The following is a 20,517-nucleotide window of genomic DNA, read 5'->3' on the forward strand; positions in this document are numbered from 1 at the left end:
TGAGTTTGGAGGTGATGGCTTGGTTCTCCGTTTCTCCCCTTGTCGGACGAATGTTGTCTTCCGTGGGAGGGTGGTCTGGGTTTTGAAAGGCATGGCGTTGATGGTGACCCTCTTGTCCTCAAGTTCGGCAGCCAAGCCCTTCAACACTTGGTTATGGCGCCAGGTGTATCTTCCTTGAGTCAGGCTGGTCTTGCAACCCACCAGGATGTGTTTGAGGGTTGCTTGGGCTGCACACTGCAGGCAGGCTGGGTCCTCTCCATACCAGAGATGTAGGTTGGTTGGAGAGGGCAGGACATCATAAGTGGCTCTGATGATGAAGCTGAGCCTATTAGCCTCCATGCTCCACATCTCATTCCACGTGATTTTCCTCCTCTCCACACCCTCCCACCTCATCCAGCGTCCTTGCTGGGCTTGGGAGACTGCCTTGGCACACCTGGCTGCCGTCTCCTGGTTGCGCACCTCCTCAACCACCATGTGTCGCCGTTCAGACGGAGTAGCCTTTTGCCTAGCGGGTGTTGTTGCTTCCAGGCCAAGACCGCTCTGCCATGTTGGACTCGTCCCACTATATCCCGGTGTCTGAGGGTGGTCTTTGCCACTGCTACTGCTGCAGATGGTTTCCATTTCCTCCCTGTTGCCAGGTTTGGAGCCGCATCTCTGACGCATGGGTCCCGGGATTCTGTAAGAGTCATTTCCACCCTTGTTTTGGCACATTTGTACTCCTCCACCAGGCTTGAGATTGGAAGGGAGAGCGCTCCATTGCCATACAGGCCTATGCTGGAAAGGCATCTCGGCAGTCCAAGCCACTTCCTCACTTGGGCATTCACCAGTCTCTCAAGCCGATTGACATGAGATAAGGTGACCTCATAGATGGAAATTGGCCACATGAGGCGAGGTAGCAGCCCAAACTGAAAGCACCATAGCTTCAATTTTCCAGGGAGAGCAGTGTTGTTAATCTGCTTGAGCCCGCTGATTGTATCCTGCCTGAGTTGTTCCACCTGCTCAGAGTCTTTAAGTTCTGCGCTATACCATCGGCCAAGGCTTTTGATAGGCTTCTCCAGAACTGTTGGGATTGGCTGGTCGTCCACATAGAACGTTGCATTGGTGAGCTTACCTTTGACAATGGAGATGCTACGGGATTTGCTGGGTTTAATCTCCATTCGTGCCCATTTGATGTTTCCCCGGAGTTTCTCCAGCAGACGTTTGGTACATGCGACCGTTGTTGTTATTGTCGTCATGTCGTCCATGTACGCCCTGATTGGGGGAAGACGGAGCCCGCTCTTCAATCGTTCTCCTCCAACCACCCATCGTGATGCACGAATAAGTAGCTCCATTGCCATTGTAAACACCAGTGGCGAGATGGTGCAGCCCGCCATAATGCCTATCTCAAGGTGCTGCCAGGCAGTTGTACTATCCTGTGCTGTAACACAGAATTGGAGATCCTGGAAGTAGGCTTTGACTAGACTTGTGATGCCCTCTGGCACTTGAAAGAAGTTGAACGCTGTCCACAAGATCTCATGAGGCACTGACCCGAAGGCATTGGCAAGATCTAAAAACACCACATGCAGGTCTTTCTTCTCCTTCTTGGCCGTCTGTACTTGGTGCCCGATGACATTTGTGTGTTCCAAGTAACCTGAGAACCCACTTATCCCTGCCTTTTGCACTGAGGTGTCAACAAAGTTGTTCGCCAGCAGGAATGCTGAGAGCCTACGGGCCACGACACTGAAGAAAATCTTTCCTTCCACATTGAGAAGGCTGATCTGGCGAAACTGCTCGATGGTTGAGGAATTCTTCTCTTTGGGAATCAGGATCCCTCCTGCCCGTCGCCATGCCTTTGGTATCATTCCTTTTTCCCATGCCACTTTCATAAGCTTCCAGAGGTATTTCAAGATGCCTGGCGTGTTCTTATACACCCTGTATGGAATGCCGTTGGGCCCCGGGGCTGAAGCTGTTCTTGCCCGTTTTACTGTGCTCTCAACTTCGCTCCATGTGGGGGGCCTTGTTTCCATCTGGTGCTCAGGCTGTTGGATGGGTGGCATATCCTCCGGAATGCTGGCTGGCACGTGCCTCTGTTTGTCGGAGTAGGTCTTCCGAAGATGTTCTTCCAGTTCTCTTATGGGTACTTTGAGGGTCCCAGATTTCTCCCTGACAAAGAGGTCCTTAACAAATTTATAGGGATCTCTGTAGAAGGCAGTCCTCGTTCGCTATCTCTTCTTATGTTGCCTTCTCAGGCATTCTGCTCTTCGCAGTGCTGCCAGACGCTGCTTGATGTCGCCCTGTAGTGCCCCAAGGCCTTTCCTTTCCACTTCCGTGGCCTTCTTCCATTGTTTCCTCAGGCACCTCCTTTCTTTCACGAGTCTCTGAATCTCTTGTTGTCTCCTGGACTTGAGATGAGCAGATGGTTCCTTCTGTGTCTGCAAGTTCTCACGTTTCACACCAAATCTCTCTGCTCCATAGCTATAAATGGTCTCTCCGATCTTGTCCAGTTTTTTCTCCACACCCCCTTTCAGACCTTCTAAAAGGTGGACGAGGTCTGTGTCTGTGGTTTCCCACTCCTTTTTCTGACAGGATTTAGGCCACAAGATTTGAGGTTTTCGTCCAGCTCTACTGCTGTCTGTGGCTGGATGGGCTCTGGGCTGATGTTCATAAATGGATCTGTGCTTGATTGAGCTTCGTCTGGGGTTCTGATACCCTGTGGTGAATATCCTGCCATTGGGCTTCACTCGACTGATTTGCCCTACCTCTAAGGAAGTAATGGTCAATGCGAGGCCCCTTGCTAAGCTCTCTCAGACACTTGAAACAATGTTATTACAGAAATCCAAACCACAGTTTCTCAGCGAGAAACAGTCATTTTGAACCTGAAACACTGTAAGTGGTTTGGTGAGTCCAATAATGAAATGAGTCTCTCAAATCAACTACATAGACTCCTTTCTCCAATTTTCTAACGTTTTCAATAGCTTGCCTTAAAAAATCAGAAGGTAAATCAATGTTATGACAGAAATCCGCTTTTTGGCATTTTCTCAGCGAGAAACAGTCATTTTGTACCTGAAACACTGTAAGTGGTTTGGTGAGTCCAATAATGAAATGAGTCTCTCAAATCAACTACATAGACTCCTTTCTCCAATTTTCCGACATTTTCAATAGCTTGCCTTGAAAAATCAGAAGGTAAATCAATGTTATGACAGAAATCCGCTTTTTGGCATTTTCTCAGCGAGAAACAGTCATTTTGTACCTGAAACACTGTAAGTGGTTTGGTGAGTCCAATAATGAAATGAGTCCCTCAAATCAACTACTTAGACTCCTTTCTCCAATTTTATGACGTTTTCAATAGCTTGCCTTGAAAAATCAGAAGGTAAATCAATGTTATGACAGAAATCCGCTTTTTGGCATTTTCTCAGCGAGAAACAGTCATTTTGTACCTGAAACACTGTAAGTGGTTTGGTGAGTCCAATAATGAAATGAGTCGCTCAAATCAACTACATAGACACCTTTCTCCAATTTTCTAACGTTTTCAATAGCTTGCCTTAAAAAATCAGAAGGTAAATCAATGTTATGACAGAAATCCGCTTTTTGGCATTTTCTCAGCGAGAAACAGTCATTTTGTACCTGAAACACTGTAAGTGGTTTGGTGAGTCCAATAATGAAATGAGTCTCTCAAATCAACTACATAGACTCCTTTCTCCAATTTTCTAACGTTTTCAATAGCTTGCCTTAAAAAATCAGAAGGTAAATCAATGTTATGACAGAAATCCGCTTTTTGGCATTTTCTCAGCGAGAAACAGTCATTTTGTACCTGAAACACTGTAAGTGGTTTGGTGAGTCCAATAATGAAATGAGTCTCTCAAATCAACTACATAGACTCCTTTCTCCAATTTTCCGACATTTTCAATAGCTTGCCTTGAAAAATCAGAAGGTAAATCAATGTTATGGCAGAAATCCGCTTTTTGGGATTTTCTCAGCGAGAAACAGTCATTTTGTACCTGAAACACTGTAAGTGGTTTGGTGAGTCCAATAATGAAATGAGTCGCTCAAATCAACTACATAGACACCTTTCTCCAATTTTCTAACGTTTTCAATAGCTTGCCTTAAAAAATCAGAAGGTAAATCAATGTTATGACAGAAATCCGCTTTTTGGCATTTTCTCAGCGAGAAACAGTCATTTTGTACCTGAAACACTGTAAGTGGTTTGGTGAGTCCAATAATGAAATGAGTCTCTCAAATCAACTACATAGACTCCTTTCTCCAATTTTCTAACGTTTTCAATAGCTTGCCTTAAAAAATCAGAAGGTAAATCAATGTTATGACAGAAATCCGCTTTTTGGCATTTTCTCAGCGAGAAACAGTCATTTTGTACCTGAAACACTGTAAGTGGTTTGGTGAGTCCAATAATGAAATGAGTCTCTCAAATCAACTACATAGACTCCTTTCTCCAATTTTATGACGTTTTCAATAGCTTGCCTTGAAAAATCAGAAGGTAAATCAATGTTATGACAGAAATCCGCTTTTTGGCATTTTCTCAGCGAGAAACAGTCATTTTGTACCTGAAACACTGTAAGTGGTTTGGTGAGTCCAATAATGAAATGAGTCTCTCAAATCAACTACATAGACACCTTTCTCCAATTTTCTAACGTTTTCAATAGCTTGCCTTAAAAAATAAGAAGGTAAATCAATGTTATGACAGAAATCCGCTTTTTGGCATTTTCTCAGCGAGAAACAGTCATTTTGTACCTGAAACACTGTAAGCGGTTTGGAGAGTCCAATAATGAAATGAGTCTCTCAAATCAACTACATAGACACCTTTCTCCAATTTTCTAACGTTTTCAATAGCTTGCCTTAAAAAATCAGAAGGTAAATCAATGTTATGACGGAAATCCGCTTTTTGGCATTTTCTCAGCGAGAAACAGTCATTTTGTACCTGAAACACTGTAAGTGGTTTGGTGAGTCCAATAATGAAATGAGTCTCTCAAATCAACTACATAGACTCCTTTCTCCAATTTTCCGAAATTTCCAATAGCTTGCCTTGAAAAATCAGAAGGTAAATCAATGTTATGACAGAAATCCGCTTTTTGGCATTTTCTCAGCGAGAAACAGTCATTTTGTACCTGAAACACTGTAAGTGGTTTGGTGAGTCCAATAATGAAATGAGTCTCTCAAATCAACTACATAGACACCTTTCTCCAATTTTCTAACGTTTTCAATAGCTTGCCTTAAAAAATCAGAAGGTAAATCAATGTTATGACAGAAATCCGCTTTTTGGCCTTTTCTCAGCGAGAAACAGTCATTTTGTACCTGAAACACTGTAAGTGGTTTGGTGAGTCCAATAATGAAATGAGTCTCTCAAATCAATTACATAGACTCCTTTCTCCAATTTTCCGACATTTTCAATAGCTTGCCTTGAAAAATCAGAAGGTAAATCAATGTTATGGCAGAAATCCGCTTTTTGGGATTTTCTCAGCGAGAAACAGTCATTTTGTACCTGAAACACTGTAAGTGGTTTGGTGAGTCCAATAATGATAATGAGTCGCTCAAATCAACTACATAGACACCTTTCTCCAATTTTCTAACGTTTTCAATAGCTTGCCTTAAAAAATCAGAAGGTAAATCAATGTTATGACAGAAATCCGCTTTTTGGCCTTTTCTCAGCGAGAAACAGTCATTTTGTACCTGAAACACTGTAAGTGGTTTGGTGAGTCCAATAATGAAATGAGTCTCTCAAATCAACTACATAGACTCCTTTCTCCAATTTTCCGAAATTTCCAATAGCTTGCCTTGAAAAATCAGAAGGTAAATCAATGTTATGACAGAAATCCGCTTTTTGGCATTTTCTCAGCGAGAAACAGTCATTTTGTACCTGAAACACTGTAAGTGGTTTGGTGAGTCCAATAATGAAATGAGTCTCTCAAATCAACTACATAGACACCTTTCTCCAATTTTCTAACGTTTTCAATAGCTTGCCTTAAAAAATCAGAAGGTAAATCAATGTTATGACAGAAATCCGCTTTTTGGCCTTTTCTCAGCGAGAAACAGTCATTTTGTACCTGAAACACTGTAAGTGGTTTGGTGAGTCCAATAATGAAATGAGTCTCTCAAATCAATTACATAGACTCCTTTCTCCAATTTTCCGACATTTTCAATAGCTTGCCTTGAAAAATCAGAAGGTAAATCAATGTTATGGCAGAAATCCGCTTTTTGGGATTTTCTCAGCGAGAAACAGTCATTTTGTACCTGAAACACTGTAAGTGGTTTGGTGAGTCCAATAATGATAATGAGTCGCTCAAATCAACTACATAGACACCTTTCTCCAATTTTCTAACGTTTTCAATAGCTTGCCTTAAAAAATCAGAAGGTAAATCAATGTTATGACAGAAATCCGCTTTTTGGCCTTTTCTCAGCGAGAAACAGTCATTTTGTACCTGAAACACTGTAAGTGGTTTGGTGAGTCCAATAATGAAATGAGTCTCTCAAATCAACTACATAGACTCCTTTCTCCAATTTTCCGACATTTTCAATAGCTTGCCTTGAAAAATCAGAAGGTAAATCAATGTTATGACAGAAATCCGCTTTTTGGCATTTTCTCAGCGAGAAACAGTCATTTTGTACCTGAAACACTGTAAGTGGTTTGGTGAGTCCAATAATGAAATGAGTCTCTCAAATCAACTACATAGACACCTTTCTCCAATTTTCTAACGTTTTCAATAGCTTGCCTTAAAAAATCAGAAGGTAAATCAATGTTATGACAGAAATCCGCTTTTTGGCATTTTCTCAGCGAGAAACAGTCATTTTGTACCTGAAACACTGTAAGTGGTTTGGTGAGTCCAATAATGAAATGAGTCTCTCAAATCAACTACATAGACACCTTTCTCCAATTTTCTAACGTTTTCAATAGCTTGCCTTAAAAAATCAGAAGGTAAATCAATGTTATGACAGAAATCCGCTTTTTGGCATTTTCTCAGCGAGAAACAATCATTTTGTACCTGAAACACTGTAAGTGGTTTGGTGAGTCCAATAATGAAATGAGTCTCTCAAATCAACTACATAGACACCTTTCTCCAATTTTCTAACGTTTTCAATAGCTTGCCTTAAAAAATAAGAAGGTAAATCAATGTTATGACAGAAATCCGCTTTTTGACATTTTTTCAGCGAGAAACAGTCATTTTGTACCAGAAACACTGTAAGCGGTTTGGAGAGTCCAATAATGAAATGAGTCTCTCAAATCAACTACATAGACACCTTTCTCCAATTTTCTAACGTTTTCAATAGCTTGCCTTAAAAAATCAGAAGGTAAATCAATGTTATGACAGAAATCCGCTTTTTGGCATTTTCTCAGCGAGAAACAGTCATTTTGTACCTGAAACACTGTAAGTGGTTTGGTGAGTCCAATAATGAAATGAGTCTCTCAAATCAACTACATAGACTAGTTTTTCCAATTTTCTGACGTTTTCAATAGCTTGCCTTAAAAAATCAGAAGGTAAATCAATGTTATGACAGAAATCCGCTTTTTGGCATTTTCTCAGCGAGAAACAGTCATTTTGTACCTGAAACACTGTAAGTGGTTTGGTGAGTCCAATAATGAAATGAGTCTCTCAAATCAACTACATAGACTCCTTTCTCCAATTTTCTAACGTTTTCAATAGCTTGCCTTAAAAAATCAGAAGGTAAATCAATGTTATGACAGAAATCCGCTTTTTGGCATTTTCTCAGCGAGAAACAGTCATTTTGTACCTGAAACACTGTAAGTGGTTTGGTGAGTCCAATAATGAAATGAGTCTCTCAAATCAACTACATAGACACCTTTCTCCAATTTTCTAGCGTTTTCAATAGCTTGCCTTAAAAAATCAGAAGGTAAATCAATGTTATGACAGAAATCCGCTTTTTGGCATTTTCTCAGCGAGAAACAGTCATTTTGTACCTGAAACACTGTAAGTGGTTTGGTGAGTCCAATAATGAAATGAGTCTCTCAAATCAACTACATAGACACCTTTCTCCAATTTTCTAACGTTTTCAATAGCTTGCCTTAAAAAATCAGAAGGTAAATCAATGTTATGACAGAAATCCGCTTTTTGGCATTTTCTCAGCGAGAAACAATCATTTTGTACCTGAAACACTGTAAGTGGTTTGGTGAGTCCAATAATGAAATGAGTCTCTCAAATCAACTACATAGACACCTTTCTCCAATTTTCTAACGTTTTCAATAGCTTGCCTTAAAAAATCAGAAGGTAAATCAATGTTATGACAGAAATCCGCTTTTTGGCATTTTCTCAGCGAGAAACAGTCATTTTGTACCTGAAACACTGTAAGCGGTTTGGTGAGTCCAATAATGAAATGAGTCTCTCAAATCAACTACATAGACTCCTTTCTCCAATTTTCCGACATTTTCAATAGCTTGCCTTAAAAAATCAGAAGGTAAATCAATGTTATGACAGAAATCCGCTTTTTGGCATTTTCTCAGCGAGAAACAGTCATTTTGTACCTGAAACACTGTAAGTGGTTTGGTGAGTCCAATAATGAAATGAGTCTCTCAAATCAACTACATAGACTCCTTTCTCCAATTTTATGACGTTTTCAATAGCTTGCCTTGAAAAATCAGAAGGTAAATCAATGTTATGACAGAAATCCGCTTTTTGGCATTTTCTCAGCGAGAAACAGTCATTTTGTACCTGAAACACTGTAAGTGGTTTGGTGAGTCCAATAATGAAATGAGTCTCTCAAATCAACTACATAGACACCTTTTCCAATTTTCTAACGTTTTCAATAGCTTGCCTTAAAAAATAAGAAGGTAAATCAATGTTATGACAGAAATCCACTTTTTGGCATTTTCTCAGCGGGAAACAGTCATTTTGTACCTGAAACACTGTAAGCGGTTTGGAGAGTCCAATAATGAAATGAGTCTCTCAAATCAACTACATAGACACCTTTCTCCAATTTTCTAACGTTTTCAATAGCTTGCCTTAAAAAATCAGAAGGTAAATCAATGTTATGACAGAAATCCGCTTTTTGGCATTTTCTCAGCAAGAAACAGTCATTTTGTACCTGAAACACTGTAAGTGGTTTGGTGAGTCCAATAATGAAATGAGTCTCTCAAATCAACTACATAGACTCCTTTCTCCAATTTTCCGACATTTTCAATAGCTTGCCTTGAAAAATCAGAAGGTAAATCAATGTTATGACAGAAATCCGCTTTTTGGCATTTTCTCAGCGAGAAACAGTCATTTTGTACCTGAAACACTGTAAGTGGTTTGGTGAGTCCAATAATGAAATGAGTCTCTCAAATCAACTACATAGACACCTTTCTCCAATTTTCTAACGTTTTCAATAGCTTGCCTTAAAAAATAAGAAGGTAAATCAATGTTATGACAGAAATCCGCTTTTTGGCATTTTCTCAGCGAGAAATAGTCATTTTGTACCTGAAACACTGTAAGCGGTTTGGAGAGTCCAATAATGAAATGAGTCTCTCAAATCAACTACATAGACACCTTTCTCCAATTTTCTAACGTTTTCAATAGCTTGCCTTAAAAAATCAGAAGGTAAATCAATGTTATGACAGAAATCCGCTTTTTGGCATTTTCTCAGCGAGAAACAGTCATTTTGTACCTGAAACACTGTAAGTGGTTTGGTGAGTCCAATAATGAAATGAGTCGCTCAAATCAACTACATAGACTCCTTTCTCCAATTTTATGACGTTTTCAATAGCTTGCCTTGAAAAATCAGAAGGTAAATCAATGTTATGACAGAAATCCGCTTTTTGGCATTTTCTCAGCGAGAAACAGTCATTTTGTACCTGAAACACTGTAAGTGGTTTGGTGAGTCCAATAATGAAATGAGTCTCTCAAATCAACTACATAGACTCCTTTCTCCAATTTTATGACGTTTTCAATAGCTTGCCTTGAAAAATCAGAAGGTAAATCAATGTTATGACAGAAATCCGTTTTTTGGCATTTTCTCAGCGAGAAACAGTCATTTTGTACCTGAAACACTGTAAGTGGTTTGGTGAGTCCAATAATGAAATGAGTCCCTCAAATCAACTACATAGACACCTTTCTCCAATTTTCCAACGTTTTCAATAGCTTGCCTTAAAAAATCAGAAGGTAAATCAATGTTATGACAGAAATCCGCTTTTTGGCATTTTCTCAGCGAGAAACAGTCATTTTGTACCTGAAACACTGTAAGTGGTTTGGTGAGTCCAATAATGAAATGAGTCTCTCAAATCAACTACATAGACTCCTTTCTCCAATTTTATGACGTTTTCAATAGCTTGCCTTGAAAAATCAGAAGGTAAATCAATGTTATGACAGAAATCCGCTTTTTGGCATTTTCTCAGCGAGAAACAGTCATTTTGTACCTGAAACACTGTAAGTGGTTTGGTGAGTCCAATAATGAAATGAGTCTCTCAAATCAACTACATAGACTCCTTTCTCCAATTTTATGACGTTTTCAATAGCTTGCCTTGAAAAATCAGAAGGTAAATCAATGTTATGACAGAAATCCGCTTTTTGGCATTTTCTCAGCGAGAAACAGTCATTTTGTACCTGAAACACTGTAAGTGGTTTGGTGAGTCCAATAATGAAATGAGTCGCTCAAATCAACTACATAGACTCCTTTCTCCAATTTTATGACGTTTTCAATAGCTTGCCTTGAAAAATCAGAAGGTAAATCAATGTTATGACAGAAATCCGCTTTTTGGCATTTTCTCAGCGAGAAACAGTCATTTTGTACCTGAAACACTGTAAGTGGTTTGGTGAGTCCAATAATGAAATGAGTCTCTCAAATCAACTACATAGACTCATTTCTCCAATTTTCCGACAGTTTCAATAGCTTGCCTTGAAAAATCAGAAGGTAAATCAATGTTATGACAGAAATCCGCTTTTTGGCATTTTCTCAGCGAGAAACAGTCATTTTGTACCTGAAACACTGTAAGTGGTTTGGTGAGTCCAATAATGAAATGAGTCCCTCAAATCAACTACATAGACACCTTTCTCCAATTTTCCAACGTTTTCAATAGCTTGCCTTAAAAAATCAGAAGGTAAATCAATGTTATGACAGAAATCCGCTTTTTGGCATTTTCTCAGCGAGAAACAGTCATTTTGTACCTGAAACACTGTAAGTGGTTTGGTGAGTCCAATAATGAAATGAGTCTCTCAAATCAACTACATAGACTCCTTTCTCCAATTTTCTAACGTTTTCAATAGCTTGCCTTAAAAAATCAGAAGGTAAATCAATGTTATGACAGAAATCCGCTTTTTGGCATTTTCTCAGCGAGAAACAGTCATTTTGTACCTGAAACACTGTAAGTGGTTTGGTGAGTCCAATAATGAAATGAGTCTCTCAAATCAACTACATAGACTCCTTTCTCCAATTTTATGACGTTTTCAATAGCTTGCCTTGAAAAATCAGAAGGTAAATCAATGTTATGACAGAAATCCGTTTTTTGGCATTTTCTCAGCGAGAAACAGTCATTTTGTACCTGAAACACTGTAAGTGGTTTGGTGAGTCCAATAATGAAATGAGTCTCTCAAATCAACTACATAGACACCTTTCTCCAATTTTCTAACGTTTTCAATAGCTTGCCTTTGAGGGTCCCAGATTTCTCCCTGACAAAGAGGTCCTTAACAAATTTATAGGGATCTCTGTAGAAGGCAGTCCTCGTTCGCTCTCTCTTCTTATGTTGCCTTCTCAGGCATTCTGCTCTTCGCAGTGCTGCCAGACCTCCGTTTATCCCTGTTGAATCGTTCTGTTCAATGTTATGACAGAAATCCGCTTTTTGGCATTTTCTCAGCGAGAAACAGTCATTTTGTACCTGAAACACTGTAAGAGGTTTGGTGAGTCCAATAATGAAATGAGTCTCTCAAATCAACTTCATAGACTCCTTTCTCCAATTTTCCGACATTTTCAATAGCTTGCCTTGAAAAATCAGAAGGTAAATCAATGTTATGACAGAAATCCGCTTTTTGGCATTTTCTCAGCGAGAAACAGTCATTTTGTACCTGAAACACTGTAAGTGGTTTGGTGAGTCCAATAATGAAATGAGTCCCTCAAACCAACTACATAGACACCTTTCTCCAATTTTCCAACGTTTTCAATAGCTTGCCTTAAAAAATCAGAAGGTAAATCAATGTTATGACAGAAATCCGCTTTTTGGCATTTTCTCAGCGAGAAACAGTCATTTTGTACCTGAAACACTGTAAGTGGTTTGGTGAGTCCAATAATGAAATGAGTCTCTCAAATCAACTACATAGACTCCTTTCTCCAATTTTCTGACGTTTTCAATAGCTTGCCTTAAAAAATCAGAAGGTAGGATTCTTAATAGGACTAGCTGTTAATATCCCTAAAATATATCAGCACGATAACTCCTATCGGACATGACTGTGGGGTGGAGTTTGGACAGGATCGCGGGGCACCACCAAATCTACACGTCATCAGTTGTGTGCCTTGTCTTCATCAGGTGTTTCGGCCTCTTAACACAATACACCCTCTTCCAAGGTTGGCCTTCCACAGGCTGATCAGACCTGGGTGTGTGTCATATGGTGGCACCCCGTGGTCATCAAACAGCCCATGTTGCATCCCTCCGTTTCAGCCACAGCCAGTGACTGCTCCGTTCGGCTGCTTTGGCAAGTTCTTTTATTGCCTTCCGCTGGGCCTGTCCTCTGATCCCAACTTCCTTCAGGAGCCGTGTGGTGGACCTGGCTACAAAGCCTCGGCAGCCAACCTCCACTGGCCACACCTTTACGTTCCATCCCCGCGCCTCAGCATCAGCTGCTAGGTTAGCATAACGCAGCATTTTTCTTTCGAATGCTTCGTCGATGTTATCCTCCCACGGGACAGTCAGCTCCACAATGAAGACACGCCGGCAAGACTTGGACCAGAGGACCAAATCTGGGCGCAGGTTGGTTGCTGCGATTTCTGGCGGGAAAGTGAGCCTCTGGCTGAGGTCTACCCGCATTTCCCAATCCCGGGCTGTGTCCAGTGGGCCTGAGTTTGGAGGTGATGGCTTGGTTCTCCGTTTCTCCCCTTGTCGGACGAATGTTGTCTTCCGTGGGAGGGTGGTCTGGGTTTTGAAAGGCATGGCGTTGATGGTGACCCTCTTGTCCTCAAGTTCGGCAGCCAAGCCCTTCAACCCTTGGTTATGGCGCCAGGTGTATCTTCCTTGAGTCAGGCTGGTCTTGCAACCCACCAGGATGTGTTTGAGGGTTGCTGGGGCTGCACACTGCAGGCAGGCTGGGTCCTCTCCATACCAGAGATGTAGGTTGGTTGGAGAGGGCAGGACATCATAAGTGGCTCTGATGATGAAGCTGAGCCTATTAGCCTCCATGCTCCACATCTCATTCCACGTGATTTTCCTCCTCTCCACACCCTCCCACCTCATCCAGCGTCCTTGCTGGGCTTGGGAGACTGCCTTGGCACACCTGGCTGCCTCCCCCTGGTTGCGCACCTCCTCAACCACCATGTGTCGCCGTTCAGACGGAGTAGCCTTTTGCCAAGCGGGTGTTGTTGCTTCCAGGCCAAGACCCCCTCTGCCATGTTGGACTCGTCCCACTATATCCCGGTGTCTGAGGGTGGTCTTTGCCACTGCTACTGCTGCAGATGGTTTCCATTTCTTCCCTGTTGCCAGGTTTGGAGCCGCATCTCTGACGCATGGGTCCCGGGATTCTGTAAGAGTCATTTCCACCCTTGTTTTGGCACATTTGTACTCCTCCACCAGGCTTGAGATTGGAAGGGAGAGCGCTCCATTGCCATACAGGCCTATGCTGGAAAGGCATCTCGGCAGTCCAAGCCACTTCCTCACTTGGGCATTCACCAGTCTCTCAAGCCGATTGACATAATAGATGGAAATTGGCCACATGAGGCGAGGTAGCAGCCCAAACTTAAAGCACCATAGCTTCAATTTTCCAGGGAGAGCAGTGTTGTTAATCTGCTTGAGGCCGCTGATTGTATCCTGCCTGAGTTGTTCCACCTGCTCAGAGTCTTTAAGTTCTGCGCTATACCATCGGCCAAGGCTTTTGATAGGCTTCTCCAGAACTGTTGGGATTGGCTGGTCGTCCACATAGAACCTTGCATTGGTGAGCTTACCTTTGACAATGGAGATGCTACGGGATTTGCTGGGTTTAATCTCCATTCGTGCCCATTTGATGTTTCCCCGGAGTTTCTCCAGCAGACGTTTGGTACATGCGACCGTTGTTGTTATTGTCGTCATGTCGTCCATGTACGCCCTGATTGGGGGAAGACGGAGCCCGCTCTTCAATCGTTCTCCTCCAACCACCCATCGTGATGCACGAATAAGTAGCTCCATTGCCATTGTAAACACCAGTGGCGAGATGGTGCAGCCCGCCATAATGCCTATCTCAAGGTGCTGCCAGGCAGTTGTACTATCCTGTGCTGTAACACAGAATTGGAGATCCTGGAAGTAGGCTTTGACTAGACTTGTGATGCCCTCTGGCACTTGAAAGAAGTTGAACGCTGTCCACAAGATCTCATGAGGCACTGACCCGAAGGCATTGGCAAGATCTAAAAACACCACATGCAGGTCTTTCTTCTCCTTCTTGGCCGTCTGTACTTGGTGCCCGATGACATTTGTGTGTTCCAAGTAACCTGAGAATCCACTTATCCCTGCCTTTTGCACTGAGGTGTCAACAAAGTTGTTCGCCAGCAGGAATGCTGAGAGCCTACGGGCCACGACACTGAAGAAAATCTTTCCTTCCACATTGAGAAGGCTGATCTGGCAAAACTGCTCGATGGTTGAGGAATTCTTCTCTTTGGGAATCAGGATCCCTCCTGCCCGTTGCCATGCCTTTGGTATCATTCCTTTTTCCCATGCCACTTTCATAAGCTTCCAGAGGTATTTCAAGATGCCTGGCGTGTTCTTATACACCCTGTATGGAATGCCGTTGGGCCCCGGGGCTGAAGCTGTTCTTGCCCGTTTTACTGTGCTCTCAACTTCGCTCCATGTGGGGGGCCTTGTTTCCATCTGGTGCTCAGGTGGTTGGATGGGTGGCATATCCTCCGGAATGCTGGCTGGCACATGCCTCTGTTTGTCGGAGTAGGTCTTCCGAAGATGTTCTTCCAGTTCTCTTATGGGTACTTTGAGGGTCCCAGATTTCTCCCTGACAAAGAGGTCCTTAACAAATTTATAGGGATCTCTGTAGAAGGCAGTCCTCGTTCGCTCTCTCTTCTTATGTTGCCTTCTCAGGCATTCTGCTCTTCGCAGTGCTGCCAGACGCTGCTTGATGTCGCCCTGTAGTGCCCCAAGGCCTTTCCTTTCCACTTCCGTGGCCTTCTTCCATTGTTTCCTCAGGCACCTCCTTTCTTTCACGAGTCTCTGAATCTCTTGTTGTCTCCTGGACTTGAGATGAGCAGATGGTTCCTTCTGTGTCTGCAAGTTCTCACGTTTCACACCAAATCTCTCTGCTCCATAGATATAAATGGTCTCTCCGATCTTGTCCAGTTTTTTCTCCACACCCCCTTTCAGACCTTCTAAAAGGTGGACGAGGTCTGTGTCTGTGGTTTCCCACTCCTTTTTCTGACAGGATTTAGGCCACAAGATTTGAGGTTTTCGTCCAGTCAGCCTCCGCTCTACTGCTGTCTGTGGCTGGATGGGCTCTGGGCTGATGTTCATAAATGGATCTGTGCTTGATTGAGCTTCGTCTGGGGTTCTGATACCCTGTGGACTGTGGTGAATATCCTGCCATTGGGCTTCACTCGACTGATTTGCCCTACCTCTAAGGAAGTAATGGTCAATGCGAGGCCCCTTGCTAAGCTCTCTCAGACACTTGAAACAATGTTATTACAGAAATCCGCTTTTTGGCAGTTTCTCAGCGAGAAACAGTCATTTTGAACCTGTAACACTGTAAGTGGTTTGGTGAGTCCAATAATGAAATGAGTCTCTCAAATCAACTACATAGACTCCTTTCTCCAATTTTCTAACGTTTTCAATAGCTTGCCTTAAAAAATCAGAAGGTAAATCAATGTTATGACAGAAATCCGCTTTTTGGCATTTCCTCAGCGAAAAACAGTCATTTTGTACCTGAAACACTGTAAGTGGTTTGGTGAGTCCAATAATGAAATGAGTCTCTCAAATCAACTACATAGACACCTTTCTCCAATTTTCTAATGTTTTCAATAGCTTGCCTTAAAAAATCTGAAGGTAAATCAATGTTATGACAGAAATCCGCTTTTTGGCATTTTCTCAGCGAGAAACAGTCATTTTGTACCTGAAACACTGTAAGTGGTTTGGTGAGTCCAATAATGAAATGAGTCTCTCAAATCAACTACATAGACTCCTTTCTCCAATTTTATGACGTTTACAATAGCTTGCCTTGAAAAATCAGAAGGTAAATCAATGTTATGACAGAAATCCGCTTTTTGGCATTTTCTCAGCGAGAAACAGTCATTTTGTACCTGAAACACTGTAAGTGGTTTGGTGAGTCCAATAATGAAATGAGTCTCTCAAATCAACTACATAGACACCTTTCTCCAATTTTCTAACGTTTTCAATAGCTTGCCTTAAAAAATCAGAAGGTAAATCAATGTTATGACAGAAATCCGCTTTTTGGCATTTTCTCAGCGAGAAACAGTCATTTTGTACCTGAAACACTGTAAGTGGTTTGGTGAGTCCAATAATGAAATGAGTCTCTCAAATCAACTACATAGACTCCTTTCTCCAATTTTCTAACGTTTTCAATAGCTTGCCTTAAAAAATCAGAAGGTAAATCAATGTTATGACAGAAATCCGCTTTTTGGCATTTTCTCAGCGAGAAACAGTCATTTTGTACCTGAAACACTGTAAGTGGTTTGGTGAGTCCAATAATGAAATGAGTCTCTCAAATCAACTACATAGACTCCTTTCTCCAATTTTATGACGTTTTCAATAGCTTGCCTTGAAAAATCAGAAGGTAAATCAATGTTATGACAGAAATCCGTTTTTTGGCATTTTCTCAGCGAGAAACAGTCATTTTGTACCTGAAACACTGTAAGTGGTTTGGTGAGTCCAATAATGAAATGAGTCTCTCAAATCAACTACATAGACACCTTTCTCCAATTTTCTAACGTTTTCAATAGCTTGCCTTAAAAAATCAGAAGGTAAATCAATGTTATGACAGAAATCCGCTTTTTGGCATTTTCTCAGCGAGAAACAGTCATTTTGTACCTGAAACACTGTAAGAGGTTTGGTGAGTCCAATAATGAAATTAGTCTCTCAAATCAACTATATAGACTCCTTTCTCCAATTTTCCGACATTTTCAATAGCTTGCCTTGAAAAATCAGAAGGTAAATCAATGTTATGACAGAAATCCGCTTTTTGGCATTTTCTCAGCGAGAAACAGTCATTTTGTACCTGAAACACTGTAAGTGGTTTGGTGAGTCCAATAATGAAATGAGTCCCTCAAATCAACTACATAGACACCTTTCTCCAATTTTCCAACGTTTTCAATAGCTTGCCTTAAAAAATCAGAAGGTAAATCAATGTTATGACAGAAATCCGCTTTTTGGCATTTTCTCAGCGAGAAACAGTCATTTTGTACCTGAAACACTGTAAGTGGTTTGGTGAGTCCAATAATGAAATGAGTCTCTCAAATCAACTACATAGACTCCTTTCTCCAATTTTCTGACGTTTTCAATAGCTTGCCTTAAAAAATCAGAAGGTAGGATTCTTAATAGGACTAGCTGTTAATATCCCTAAAATATATCAGCACGATAACTCCTATCGGACATGACTGTGGGGTGGAGTTTGGACAGGATCGCGGGGCACCACCAAATCTACACGTCATCAGTTGTGTGCCTTGTCTTCATCAGGTGTTTCGGCCTCTTAACACAATACACCCTCTTCCAAGGTTGGCCTGCCACAGGCTGATCAGACCTGGGTGTGTGTCATATGGTGGCACCCCGTGGTCATCAAACAGCCCATGTTGCATCCCTCCGTTTCAGCCACAGCCAGTGACTGCTCCGTTCGGCTGCTTTGGCAAGTTCTTTTATTGCCTTCCGCTGGGCCTGTCCTCTGATCCCAACTTCCTTCAGGAGCCGTGTGGTGGACCTGGCTACAAAGCCTCGGCAGCCATCCTCCACTGGCCACACCTTTACGTTCCATCCCCGCGCCTCAGCATCAGCTGCTAGGTTAGCATAACGCAGCGTTTTTCTTTCGAATGCTTCGTCGATGTTATCCTCCCACGGGACAGTCAGCTCCACAATGAAGACACGCCGGCAGGACTTGGACCAGAGGACCAAATCTGGGCGCAGGTTGGTTGCTGCGATTTCTGGCGGGAAAGTGAGCCTCTGGCTGAGGTCTACCCGCATTTCCCAATCCCGGGCTGTGTCCAGTGGGCCTGAGTTTGGAGGTGATGGCTTGATTCTCCGTTTCTCCCCTTGTCGGACGAATGTTGTCTTCCGTGGGAGGGTGGTCTGGGTTTTGAAAGGCATGGCGTTGATGGTGACCCTCTTGTCCTCAAGTTCGGCAGCCAAGCCCTTCAACCCTTGGTTATGGCGCCAGGTGTATCTTCCTTGAGTCAGGCTGGTCTTGCAACCCACCAGGATGTGTTTGAGGGTTGCTGGGGCTGCACACTGCAGGCAGGCTGGGTCCTCTCCATACCAGAGATGTAGGTTGGTTGGAGAGGGCAGGACATCATAAGTGGCTCTGATGATGAAGCTGAGCCTATTAGCCTCCATGCTCCACATCTCATTCCACGTGATTTTCCTCCTCTCCACACCCTCCCACCTCATCCAGCGTCCTTGCTGGGCTTGGGAGACTGCCTTGGCACACCTGGCTGCCTCCCCCTGGTTGCGCACCTCCTCAACCACCATGTGTCGCCGTTCAGACGGAGTAGCCTTTTGCCAAGCGGGTGTTGTTGCTTCCAGGCCAAGACCCCCTCTGCCATGTTGGACTCGTCTCACTATATCCCGGTGTCTGAGGGTGGTCTTTGCCACTGCTACTGCTGCAGATGGTTTCTATTCCTCCCTGTTGCCAGGTTTGGAGCCGCATCTCTGACGCATGGGTCCCGGGATTCTGTAAGAGTCATTTCCACCCTTGTTTTGGCACATTTGTACTCCTCCACCAGGCTTGAGATTGGAAGGGAGAGCGCTCCATTGCCATACAGGCCTATGCTGGAAAGGCATCTCGGCAGTCCAAGCCACTTCCTCACTTGGGCATTCACCAGTCTCTCAAGCCGATTGACATGAGATAAGGTGACCTCATAGATGGAAATTGGCCACATGAGGCGAGGTAGCAGCCCAAACTGAAAGCACCATAGCTTCAATTTTCCAGGGAGAGCAGTGTTGTTCATCTGCTTGAGGCCGCTGATTGTATCCTGCCTGAGTTGTTCCACCTGCTCAGAGTCTTTAAGTTCTGCGCTATACCATCGGCCAAGGCTTTTGATAGGCTTCTCCAGAACTGTTGGGATTGGCTGGTCGTCCACATAGAACCTTGCATTGGTGAGCTTACCTTTGACAATGGAGATGCTACGGGATTTGCTGGGTTTAATCTCCATTCGTGCCCATTTGATGTTTCCCCGGAGTTTCTCCAGCAGACGTTTGGTACATGCGACCGTTGTTGTTATTGTCGTCATGTCGTCCATGTACGCCCTGATTGGGGGAAGATGGAGCCGGCTCTTCAATCGTTCTCCTCCAACCACCCATCGTGATGCACGAATAAGTAGCTCCATTGCCATTGTAAACACCAGTGGCGAGATGGTGCAGCCCGCCATAATGCCTATCTCAAGGTGCTGCCAGGCAGTTGTACTATCCTGTGCTGTAACACAGAATTGGAGATCCTGGTAGTAGGCTTTGACTAGACTTGCGATTCCCTCTGGCACTTGAAAGAAGTTGAACGCTGTCCACAAGATCTCATGCGGCACTGACCCGAAGGCATTGGCAAGATCTAAAAACACCACATGCAGGTCTTTCTTCTCCTTCTTGGCCGTCTGTACTTGGTGCCAGATGACATTTGTGTGTTCCAAGCAACCTGAGAACCCACTTATCCCTGCCTTTTGCACTGAGGTGTCAACAAAGTTGTTCGCCAGCAGGAATGCTGAGAGCCTACGGGCCACGACACTGAAGAAAATCTTTCCTTCCACATTGAGAAGGCTGATCTGGCGAAACTGCTCGATGGTTGAGGAATTCTTCTCTTTGGGAATCAGGATCCCTCCTGCCCGTCGCCATGCCTTTGGTATCATTCCTTTTTCCCATGCCACTTTCATAAGCTTCCAGAGGTATTTCAAGATGCCTGGCGTGTTCTTATACACCCTATATGGAATGCCGTTGGGCCCCGGGGCTGAAGCTGTTCTTGCCCGTTTTACTGTGCTCTCAACTTCGCTCCATGTGGGGGGCCTTGTTTCCATCTGGTGCTCAGGTGGTTGGATGGGTGGCATATCCTCCGGAATGCTGGTTGGCACATGCCTCTGTTTGTCGGAGTAGGTCTTCCGAAGATGTTCTTCCAGTTCTCTTATGGGTACTTTGAGGGTCCCAGATTTCTCCCTGACCAAGAGGTCCTTAACAAATTTATAGGGATCTCTGTAGAAGGCAGTCCTCGTTCGCTCTCTCTT

The sequence above is a fragment of the Cololabis saira genome, unplaced genomic scaffold, assembly GCF_033807715.1.
Source record: "Cololabis saira isolate AMF1-May2022 unplaced genomic scaffold, fColSai1.1 scf026, whole genome shotgun sequence".
In the NCBI taxonomy this organism is placed as follows: Eukaryota; Metazoa; Chordata; class Actinopteri; order Beloniformes; family Belonidae; genus Cololabis; species Cololabis saira.